The following is an 11,915-nucleotide window of genomic DNA, read 5'->3' as shown; positions in this document are numbered from 1 at the left end:
TTTAACCCCAACACTCTTCCCTGCAGGGGGAAGACCCAATGATCTATCAGGTCCCTTCCAACTCTAGAAATCTATGAATCTATACTTGTGCATCTCTGAAGGAAGACCCCAGGCAATTCGAGATAACACTAAACAAATTAGAATGCCACACAAAATAAAGTGATTTAGGGTGTTGAGACTGCAAGGAGAAAGGACTTCTTATAGGGATGGGTGAACTGTGTGCAGAAGACAGGATTTGAAGAAGACTGAGCAGTAATACCAGCTAACACCATGATATGGCTACACATTTAACACTTGGGAATTATTTTTACAGTTTCTTGAAGATGAACTGTCTGGGGAAACTTAGGAGAGAACTGATCAGCAAACTAACAGTACATTTTGCAGGATATAGCATACTTGACACCTTATGCTCAAACAGTGGGCAACAAAACACTGCAGCAGTATTCAAGTAATCAAACCACAAATGGTATTTTAATCATTAGAAGTCTTTCTCTGTGTGCCCAGAAAGCATCAGGAGGGCAAGGTGAGCAGCCATGAGACAAAAAGCAAAAGCAAAATGGACAGAAAGTTCTCCCTATGTGAAGGAATTGAGAAAGGGAGCAGGATTAAGACTGGAGTTTTAGAATATATGAGGTAGTGTCCATGCTGTTTAATAGGAGTCTTTGTGTACCTGTGGAAGACACTTAATGCCAGATCAGATTCTACTTGTAGGTACCTACACATGATATAAAGGTGGGGTCATCCGAAGGTTACAGAAAAATGCAGTCTAGAAGCCTGAGTTTACAGGATGTGGACATTAAAGAGAAATAAGCAAAAACACTTTTACATGACAATAACTGGGACAGGAAGCAAGACTATTTGGTAAACTAGCTAGATATGATTTATTGCAAACACTGATAGTGCAACTCCTGGAATTGCTAAAGTTGTGACAGAGACCTGATAAGCCTCTAATATTACACTTCTGATGGGAACACTATTGCAATATAGGAGGAAATCAGTTAGGGTCCTAAAAGTGTAAAGTGGTTTAAAATGCAACCATTCTGACTGGGTGCTCTTTTACACCTACTTTGCACTGACAGAAATGAGTACCATACAGGTAGAGTAATGAAGAATCTGAACCAGATTCAATATATTCAAACAAAATGCAACTGTACTGTCATATAGCACCCTCCCAGGGGAGAGAGACAGGCATCCTACTACAACAAAGGAACCAAGGACTTAAGGCTATTATGAGCAGGTGAATGGGTCTGTATCCAACTATCAATCAGCCCCACAAGGCAATCATGAAAGGCAGCAGCTAGCTATAGACTCAGGATAACACTGGAGAGGAAATACATAGTCGTGGCATCCAGCTGGTACATCTGAATAGACTGGGTCAATGCCATGGCCAGGAGGACTTGGAAAGAGCCTTAGTTATCTGCCGGTCCCATGTAGAAAAGTCAGAATATATGAAGTGTGAGAATATTACAGGTATATCTACACATGCGCTTTAATGTGCAGTAGCTTATTTTAATGCACATTAGTGTCACATACAAAATTGCTATTATGCTAATGAACAATAAAACAGTCTACTATGAATTAAGAGGTACATTGGAGATGTCAAACTAAAAATACGCATTAGGAAAAGTGCCTCAATGCATGTGGAGATGCACCCACAGAGGACCAAAAGGATACCACCCACTAGGACAAAACACAGCAAAAGGGTGGGAGCAAATCCTCTATCAACATCAATGACTAAAACAACTTAATGACTTATCTTTGATAAGTATACCTGAAGTGCTATTAGGCCTAATAGGGTAATATGAAGCAGAAGTAAAGGCCTATGTTGGGTACTACACTAATACATTCTGGCCCTAGCATATCAGCAAACACTTGTTCAAAAGATGCAACTAAATTGTTAAATATAAAATTATAACAACCTCCATGAAACATATATGGAAGAGCACATATTTTGGGAGAAAAGAGTTTGGACGGAGCATCAGAAAAAAATCAATCTGAGTAGATAAGGTTTGATTAATAACTGCAGTTGCAGTATTCTTGACAATAATTGTCTTAATAAAGACCCAATTTAACTTAACAAGCAGAAAGCTCTATTATAGTGTCGCCAAAAACACAGTCCATGGAACAGCTGGAGTGGACAGTATCCCTATTCAATATTTATCAAGACAGGATAATTGCATATGTGTATGCAGAGTACCACCCTGATTTTCCAGATCAGGAAATGATAGAATCCTGACTTCCTTGGGCCCTCTTTTATGGCACTTAAAGTTGTAGTTTACTAATAGTCCTGGGACAAGAACAAGTAAATGTAAATTCAGATTGAATCATTCAGAATATTCCCAACTTTACACCTGACTATGAAACAGTTTTTCAAAGTGATGGTAGAAGCACTATTATTTGATTTACTTAAGTAGCACTATACAGAGTAGTGCTCCCACTGAGATGGGGAAAAGCAATATGATCACATTTTATTGACCTCAGAAAAGTATTTGAAAAATTGCCATCACAAAGATTGCACTACAAGAGCTATACGATTTCATGGGCAAGAGCTCCAATTAATAACACAACTATACAGGACATAGTGTCACCATCCTTATTCATTTTTATTTATGCTTACATGTCCACACTGTAGGGAAAATAGAATTGCAAACTGTGCGTAACTGCAAAAAAAAAAAAAACCCTACACAGCTAGGAAATTGCCATTTTGGCTCCAGAAGAAAACAGATTCCATGAAAAAGAAACTAGTGAAAGTTTGTGTGATATGAGCATTCATGGGTGCAAACTTCTAGTAAGAAAGATGAAACACAGGAGGAAGAGATACTGGAGGGTACACCTACTGCAGGAAATAATCTTGTTTTAGTCCTAGGGATTAACAAAATTCTTTTTTTTTTTTCCAGATTTAATATCTGAAAAAACATAGATGTCATCTGATGGTGAATAAGGGAAATACAAATGAAGGTATAAATGTGTACTTAAATCAACCAAAACAATATGAAAAACCCATAAACATTGCCTCTTTTCTGCCTATATTCATCAGTACATCATTCATTTACAATGGCACAGGACAAACAAAAAATGAAAAGGTACAACAAATTGGCAAATGTTGACATAGAAATATTAGGGAAAATATTAGTTAAAAACGGAATGGAAAAAAATCAAAATATACAGACTGAAAAGAAAGAGCCTTAAGGATGAACACATGTTAAATCAAACCACTGATTTTATAGTCAATAACAATGATTTATGTTTCCCATTTGGCTGGTAGCTGAATCACTCCTCTTAACTCTTTTTTGCTGGGGATCTGTGATCTCCATTATAAAAAAGAAAATATTTTCAAAACAATAATTAAAATAATATGCATGACAATGCCAAGCAGGAGACCACTCCTTCAAACAAGTTTGAGAAACAGGGGCTCTAGACATCTATCTTCTAATATATCATCTATAGGCTTCCAACCAACTAGTAAACTGTCCATAAAGCAGATGAATAATGACCCATGCCAAATGTATAAAAATGTTTTTAGAAGTACCCTTAAATAAAAGACATGGCAAGCATAGATGGAGGGCATATAAAATAACTCTGGGAACGCAGTGCTGAAATGTGCCCATAAGTGATATACTGACATTGGCAAAAGATGAAAATGAAATACTGGACAAAAGATTGTGTGGGAAAAGTGGCTCCTTTCTGCCTAGACACTTTGGCCCCAATCCAACTCCACCTTTAGACAGGTAAGGGACACTTCAGGGTGTTTCCATTCATTTTAAATCCTATTCTCCCACTCTGCCCTGAGCAAGTTGCAATAATCATACCTCAAAGGGGTCTGCTCCAGGCACTTATGTGTTGTGGTAATACTATTCTACCTGGGAAGGTAGATAGCTCCATGTAAGGGCCTTGTTAAATGTTACCCTTGGCACATGTTAAATCCAGTGAAATTAATGCATATCTGGATGCATCTACGTATGTTGCTTTGGCGACATGTCATTATGGCAAAGTTTCATAGTTTCATAGTTAGTAGGGTCAGAAGGGACCTGAGCAGATCATCGTGTCCGAACTCCTGCCATGGCAGGAAAGAGTACTGGGGTCAAACGACGCCAGCAAGGTATACATCTAGCCTCCTCTTAAAGACCCCCAGGGTAGGAGCCAGCACCACTTCTCTTGGAAATTGATTCCAGATCCTAGCTGCCCTGACTGTGAAGTAGCGCCTCCTGATATCTAATCTGAATTTACCCAGTGCCAGCTTGTGACTGTTATTTCTAGTCACTCCTGGTAGCACTCAGGGGAACAGGAACTCCCCCAGTGCCTGCTGGTCCCCTCTGACTAGTTTGTAACAGGCCACTAGATCCCCCCTCAGCCTTCCCTTGTGGAAGCTGAACAGGTTTAGGTCCTGTAGCCTCTCCTCGTAGGGCCTGTCCTGCTGCACCCTGATCATGTGAGTGGCCCTCCTCTGGACCCTCTCCATGTTGTCCACATCCCTCTTGAAGTGTGGTGCCTAGAACTGGATGCAGTACTCCAACTGCGGCCTGACCAGTGCTGCTTAGAGGGGGAGTATCACCTCCTTGGACCTGCTTGAGATGCATCTGTGGATGTATGACAAGGTACGGTTGGCCTTCCTGACTGCATCCCCACACTGCCGGCCCATGTTCATCTTGGCATCAGTGATGACTCCAAGATCCTCTTCCACCTCTGCACTGACAAGAAGGGAGTTCCCCAGCCTGTAGGTATGGTGCTGGTTCTTCCTCCCCAGATGCATCACCTTGTATTTGTCGGTGTTGAAACCCATTCTATTCTCATCCGCCCACCCCTGTAACCTGTCTAGGTCCAATTGCAGACTATTCCTCCCTTCTAGCATGCCCACATCCCCCCACATCTTAATGTCATCAGCAAATTTGAACAGGGTGCTTTTTACTCCCTCGCCCAAGTCACTGATGAAGATGTTGAACAGTGCGAGCCCAAGGACCAAGCCCTGCAGAACCCCACTGCCCACATCCCTCCAGGTCGAAAATGACCCATCCACCACCACTCTCTAGGTGTGGCCCTCCAGCCAGTTGGCAACCCAATTGACTGTGTGGGTGTCGACACCACAGTCCCCAGTTTTTTAATGAGAAGAGGGTGAAAGACAGTGTCAAAGGCCTTCTGAAAGTCTAGAAAGACTACGTCCACTGCTACCCCTGCATCTAAGGATTTTGTGACCTGGTCATAGAAGGCCACCAGGTTGGTCTGACAGTACTAAATCACAGTGCAGTAACAGCCTGTACTACACTGTTTGTGAGGCGAATGGTTATTTTAAGCAACTACTTTGCCGTAGTGGTGCGCTATACTGGGGAAGCGCATAACTATGGCGAAGTACCTGCTGGTCATGTGCAGGGATGCTACATCACTGTAGTGCATTGCTGCGGTGATGTAGTGTCAGGTGTAGACATGCCTTCTGTGCATTAAACCCAGAAAATTCATGCCAAGTGTGCTCCAATATTGTAAAGTTATGTCACTGTGAGCAATCATATATTGCACTAACATCAGAGATAGCATGAGTAATGAATGATCCTTCAGTATCTCAAAATGCACTTTTCTCAGGTCTCCCACCATGTGGACCTTCTGACCTCTACTGCCCCAGGGGGATGGAGTGCTAGGGAACCAGCGGTCATAACTGTTGTTTTTGCAATAGGTAGCTAGAGAGCAGAGGAAGTTCTTTCTCTGCTGGAAAGGTTGCATGAATGAATAGGATCCTTTGACTCTATGGTCCTTACAGTCTTTTGTGAATGGTTACAAAACCAGTTATGTGTTTGCTCTGGGAGTCTGTAAAGTATGGGTTACAGGTGCAGGTTATAGCAAGGCAGAGTGTTATCCAGGCAGTGCAGCTTCAGAGACATCAGAGACAGCTGAGAGGCATGTTACTGGTGACAGATCCTCTGGGATCCTGTGTGCACCAGACAATAGAAGTAGCAGGTAGCACAGAAAGAGATAAGGTATGTTACTGGACATCTGCTCAAGCAGTGGCAGAGAATTTGTGCTTGGAAAGTAAGAGAGACACCTTGGCTCCCCCCCCCCCCCCTCTTCAGGGACTGTGAAGAAGCTAGATAGGAGAGAGTGTAACAGCTTGTTTGGGAAACATCAGGGTAGACGTGTGCAAACAGAGGTTATTCTGGGCAAAGGAAGAAAAGAAATGATCTTATCAGAGGCATGTTTTGGGTTTTTTTCTCTGCAGAGGCATAGTTTGAGGGTTCCTGCTGAGGTAGAAACAGCTTTTCTGAAGGGATTGTGTGTGGTGTGTAATTCATCACCCACGGTCTTTCAGGGGAACTTTCTCGGTCCTGAAACAGAGCTTGCTGGACTGTGGGTCTGTAAGGGAGAGAGACAGAAATTGTTTTTGGTTTGTAGAAAGCAAGGCCAGCACAGAGTGTGTGGCTAGAGAGAGAGAGAGACCAAGATTTGCTGGATGGATTGGTTTACAAACAGCAAGGCAAGAAGGGCCACGGATAAGAACAGATTGTAAAGCCTGTACCCATAAAGGGTATGGTTAAGATCTGGAAAGGGAAAGGAAAGCTGGAAGTTAGGTAAGACCCAAAAGAAGGAAGTGTTGGGATTCTAGAGAGTTGCTAGAAAGAAGGATCTGCTGGAAAAAGTATTGCCAAAGTTAAGAGAGACTCCAGAGAGACCTGCTGGTGAGTGAGAGAGCTTTGAAGGTGTTTGAGAGCAGACTCACAGAGCACTGAGAGGAATTGAGAGTGGGCGCTAAGAGCAGAGCCCAGCCAAAGTTTGTGAGAGCATGGAAAGCCAGGGACTCCATCTGAAAGGTTTGTGAGATGGAGTTAGTGACTTGGAGTCCAGGAAGGATTAGATCAGGAAAGAATAGAATGAGATAAGTCCAGAGACTCTGAGGGAAGCCAAGAGAGAGAGAAAGATCTGGGTCTGCAGGGCCCCAGAAGACAAAGTGATCTGGCAGTCCAGAGAAGGGGCGCAGAAAAAAGACCACTGTTAAAGCTGCCAGAACCAGAAGTCTGTGATCTCAGCTGGTCTGAGGAGGAGCCAGGAAGCCCAGAACTGAGAAACTGCACCCATGAGGAGTGAAGAAGACCATAGCAGGACAGTGGAGAGTTTAGTCCTGGGCATGACCAGAAACTGCCACCCTCCTGGCTGTGGTTATTGTGGTGGAGCTACCCGTAGCGAGGCAGTGCTTTCCTCTCAGCATGGCTCCAAGGTGCATTTCTGCCACACATCTCTTTTTCTCCTGGCTTTCATCAAGGGTTTTTCTGTTGGGGTATGCTCCCCTTAGCCTTTTCCCAGTGAAGGGTAACCCACAAGGTGGTGGGAGCTAGGGTTTTAAGGCACCTTATACTCACCCCTGCCCTTTTCTCAAGGTGGTTATTATGCAGCATTTTGGAGAGCCTACCCCACTACGGGTAGCTTCACCACACTAGCCACATCCAGGAGGGTGGCAGCTTCAGGTCATACCTGGAACCAAACTCTCCATTCTCCTGCTATGGCCTTCTTCACTCCTCATGGGTACCGTCTCACATCTGGGCTTCCTGGCTCCTCCTCAGGCCAGTTGAGATCACAGGCTCCTGGATCTGGCCGCTTTAACAGTGATCTTTTCTCCTTGCCCCTTCACTGCCAGATCACTTGGTCTTCTATGGCCCTGCAGACCCTTCATCAGATCTCTATCTCTTTCTTGGCTCCCCTCTGAGCCTCTGGACTCATCCAGTTTTATTCTCTCTGGATCTAATCCTTCCTGAACTCCAAGTCATTAACTCTGCCTCACACCTTTCAGACTGTGAGTCCCTGGCTTTCCATGCTCTCACAAACTTTGGCTGGGCTCTGCTCTTTAGCGCCCACTCTCAGTTCCTCTCTGTGCTCTGGGAGTGTGTTCCCAAACACCTTCATAGATCTCTCACTCAAGCAGGTCTCTCCAGGTCTAGCAATTCTCTCTCAAGTCTCCGATGGCAATAGAGTTTTCAGCAGATCTCTTTCTGGGTCTTACCTAATCCACACTCTCTTCTGGGTCTTACCTAACTTCCAGCTTTGCTTTCCCTTTCCAGATCTTAACCATATCCTTTTTGGGCTACAGACTTCACAATCCATTCTCATCAGTGGCCCCTTCTTGCCTTGCTCTCTGCTAACCAATCCATCTAGCACATCTTGGTCTCTCTCTCTCTCCCTCTGTCTAACACCTGCACACTCTGTGCTGGCCTTGCTTTTAACAAACCAAAAACAATGTCTGCCTCTCTCCCCCTGAAACACACAGTCCAATACGCTCTGTTCTAGGACCAAGAAAGCCTCCCCGCTTGCTCAAAAAGGGAACCTTCAAATTATACCTGTCCAGAGAAAAAAGCAAAACATGCCTCTGATAATCTTACACATCTTTCTCTGCCCGGAGTAATTCAAAGTAATTCTGCACACTGATCTCTGCTTACACAGCTGTACCCTGATGTTTCCCAAAACAAGCTGTTATACTCTCTCCTATATAGGTTCTTCACTGTTCCTGGAGAGGCAGGGGGAGAGTCAAGGTTTTTCCCTAACTTTTCAAGCACAAATTCTCTGTCACTGCCTGAGCAGATATCCAGTAACATACATTGTCTCTTTTTGTGCTACCTGCTGCCTCTATTTTCTGATGCACACAGGATCCCAGATTATCTGTCTCTCATTGATCTAACTGTCTCTGATGTCTCTGAAGCTGCACTACTGGGATAACACTCTGCCTTGCCAAACCTGCATCTATAACCTACACCTTACAAACTCCACAGAAAACACAGAAGACTGCTGTTGTAACCATTCACATGGAAGACTGTAACCCTTCCCAAGGACCTTAGAGTCAAAGGACCCTGTTCATTCACACAGCCTTTCCAGCAGACAGATGACTTTCTCTGCTCTCTAACCTCCTACTGCAAACACAACAGGAGGTTCTTACTTAATCTCAAGCAGACCACAGCATGGACCTGTGTCCACTACAGTGCCTGATCTAGACAAACAAAGTTACCTAGTCAGCAGTAACAAACAACATCTCCTGCATTAAACTTACAACCCTAGTCACAATTACCATACACCCCTACCTTACTACAAATCTTAGCTAACCCCTCTAGAAAAGGTCACTCTGTACCAACAAATTCCCTGATCAGTCAGGTTCCTACCCTTGTCCCAGCGGTGTCAGCAATTGTTGACACTGCATAGTCCCATCAGACACAGGTCCTGTCAAACAGTGGAGTAAATTACTGTCCTTAAGCACATGCAGATGGTGATTTCAGGACTAGTTTACTTTAGCTCAAACTGAGACTGAGGCTCATTAAATGCACATGTAGACACACCTCCAATTAAGTTATAGTTGTAACTGCTTTGATCTTAAACTGAATAATATAGCCATAGGCCCATAGCATATTAATAAAGCTTCTATTTTTTTAAGGAAAATGTGTTGTCCATTTGCACCCCTCTTTTCAACATTTTAGATTTACCCATGGATTGCAACATGGCCAGGCAAGAGCATGGAGTTGTAGGGTGGCTGTGCTGCCATCTTCCTGCTTAGGGCTGCTGGCCTGCATAGGAAACTCGCCCATGGTTGGGCACAAAATCCCCAAGCAGGGAGATTGGTAACACAGCCTGCTGTAACTCCAGACCAGCCAGAACCCAGGAGTCCTGACTCCTAGCTACATTCCTGCTCACCAGCCCTCTAGAAGCAAGTTAGAGCAGGTCAAAGATTTTATGAAATCTTGTCATGCAAATCCTCACAGCATGTTCTAACTTTAATACCACATAATATTCCATAGGTTTAACACATCAATTGTAATGTGTAACACAGCCCTAAGTCTTCTAACATCTACCTCCGGGAAAAAAATGACTCACAGGGAGACCCTTCAGCCATTTAGCCCAATAGCCTATGTAGCTAGAGTAGATCCCTTCTAAGCATTGTAACTCCAGCCACATTTCTACTGTCTTTCCATTCTACCCTCTTATGATTCAGATTCCTGTGAATTAGGGACCAGTACTATTTGACTCACAAAAATGAATTGTAAGGCTAAGTCAATTGGTATTTAAGCATAGTGAAGGCAACAATGGACACATTTAAGTCATACTTTACGAATGCCACTCGTATGGCTTCTACATCAAATGATAACATGGATACTATCCAGAAAGCGAAGAGGTAGACAATATTAGGCAGAACAATAGAGAAAAAAGCCCAGTCAATCAATACAACTCTCAAAAGCTTGAATGGGCAAACACAAGTTTAGAATAATTGGCAGAAATACATGGACACCCTTTGCACTTGGAGGTGCCAGAGGTAAAGGAAACAATACTGAAGATGAGAGGTTCTAAGCATTGTTTCCTTTCAGGTTCTTGCATTGCAGTGCAGTGTTGGGGAAAAAATGGTTCACTAAATTGGAACTACATCAAATGTAGGGGCAACAACATGTACTGGGTCTAGCAAAATCATTAAAAATATTCTGTGCCATCCAAGCATCAGACATCTTACAAGATATAAGGTGCTGTCAGCCAATTTTATGTGTTGTTCATGATCAGTAGTTTCCATTGTGTAGCATTTCTTGCTAAGTTCTAAAAGATGTCAGCTTTTAGTGTGAAAGACAGAAGATACATTCCTGCTCCTGTGAGAAGGCTTAGTTTTCAAACTTTTATCTTCTCAATGACTGCTACATTTCCATCAGCTTTCAGCCTGTTCTCTCTGCAATTGCTTACAAGAAGACACTTCTTCTTAGTTATTATTTTTTACCAAAAAGATCAGGAAAAGAGACACACGGTTTCTGTCATCATCATGCACTGTGTCCCACTCAAAGGTTTTGTGCTTTAGTTGCAATTATATCTTGTGTAACGCATGCTTCTTTCATTTCTCTCCAACAAGGAACCATATTGTTTCATAGTTTCATAGTGTTGTCTGGGATCCCAAATTATTCCTCCCATATAAGGAAGAGAGAATAGTTTGGGTTGTTTTACCTTATCGTCTATTAATGTCTCAAAAAGATATATTAGAATAGTCTTTATCTTCTTTATCTTTACTGAAAAATACCATTTTATTGACAATACCTATATTTAGATTCAATTATAGCCTACACAATTACAGCGCTATTAAGAGAGGAGAAAAATATTAGATTTTACATTATCAACTAAAGAATTATCTACACTTTAGCAGAGATGCCTCAAATGGCCTATGACTTACTTACTGTGGGTGAGATCAGGAATGCATTTATTAGGTATAAATTTATTTAATTTATTAAATAACCCAGGTGTAACCCAATTTATTTCAAAATAATTAAACCAGTGGGAAAAACTGAAGTAATACAGTCATGATTCAGTCTCAGTTCCATATTGAATCTGGTTGAAAGTCTTCATTACTCTACCTCTAGGGTACTCATTTCTGTCAGTGCAAAGTAGATGCAAAAGCAGACCCAGTCAGAATGTTTGCATTTTAAACAACTTTACACCTTCAAAACTTTAATTGATTTCCTCCGTTATTGTAATACTATTCCCATCAGAAGTGAAATCTTAGAGGCTTATCAGGTCTCTGCCACAACTTTAGCAATTCCAGGAGTTGCACTATCAGTGTTTGCAATAAATCATAACTAGCTAGTTTACCAAATAGTCTTGCTTCCTATCCCAGTTATTGTCATGTAAAAGTTTTTGCTCATTTCTCTTTAATGTCCACATCCTGTAAACTCAGGCTCCTAGACTGTGCATTTTCCTGTAACCTTGGAAGGTCCCCACCTTTATATCATGTGTAGGTACCTACAAGTAGAATCTGATCTGGCATTAAGCGTCTTCCACAGGTACACAGAAACTCCTATGAAACAGTAAGGAAATGAGCTCATATATTCTAAAACCCCAGTCTTAATCCTGCTCTCTTCCTCAATTCTGTTTCACAGACAAAAGCCCTTCTGTTTAAGCCAGCTGTATAGGCTTGCAGTGTAGGAAGGTCCTTT

Source organism: Gavialis gangeticus, unplaced genomic scaffold (assembly GCF_001723915.1).
Source record: "Gavialis gangeticus isolate Ggan-Ray unplaced genomic scaffold, GavGan_comp1, whole genome shotgun sequence".
Classification (NCBI taxonomy): domain Eukaryota; kingdom Metazoa; phylum Chordata; order Crocodylia; family Gavialidae; genus Gavialis; species Gavialis gangeticus.
This window is presented reverse-complemented; position numbering follows the sequence as displayed.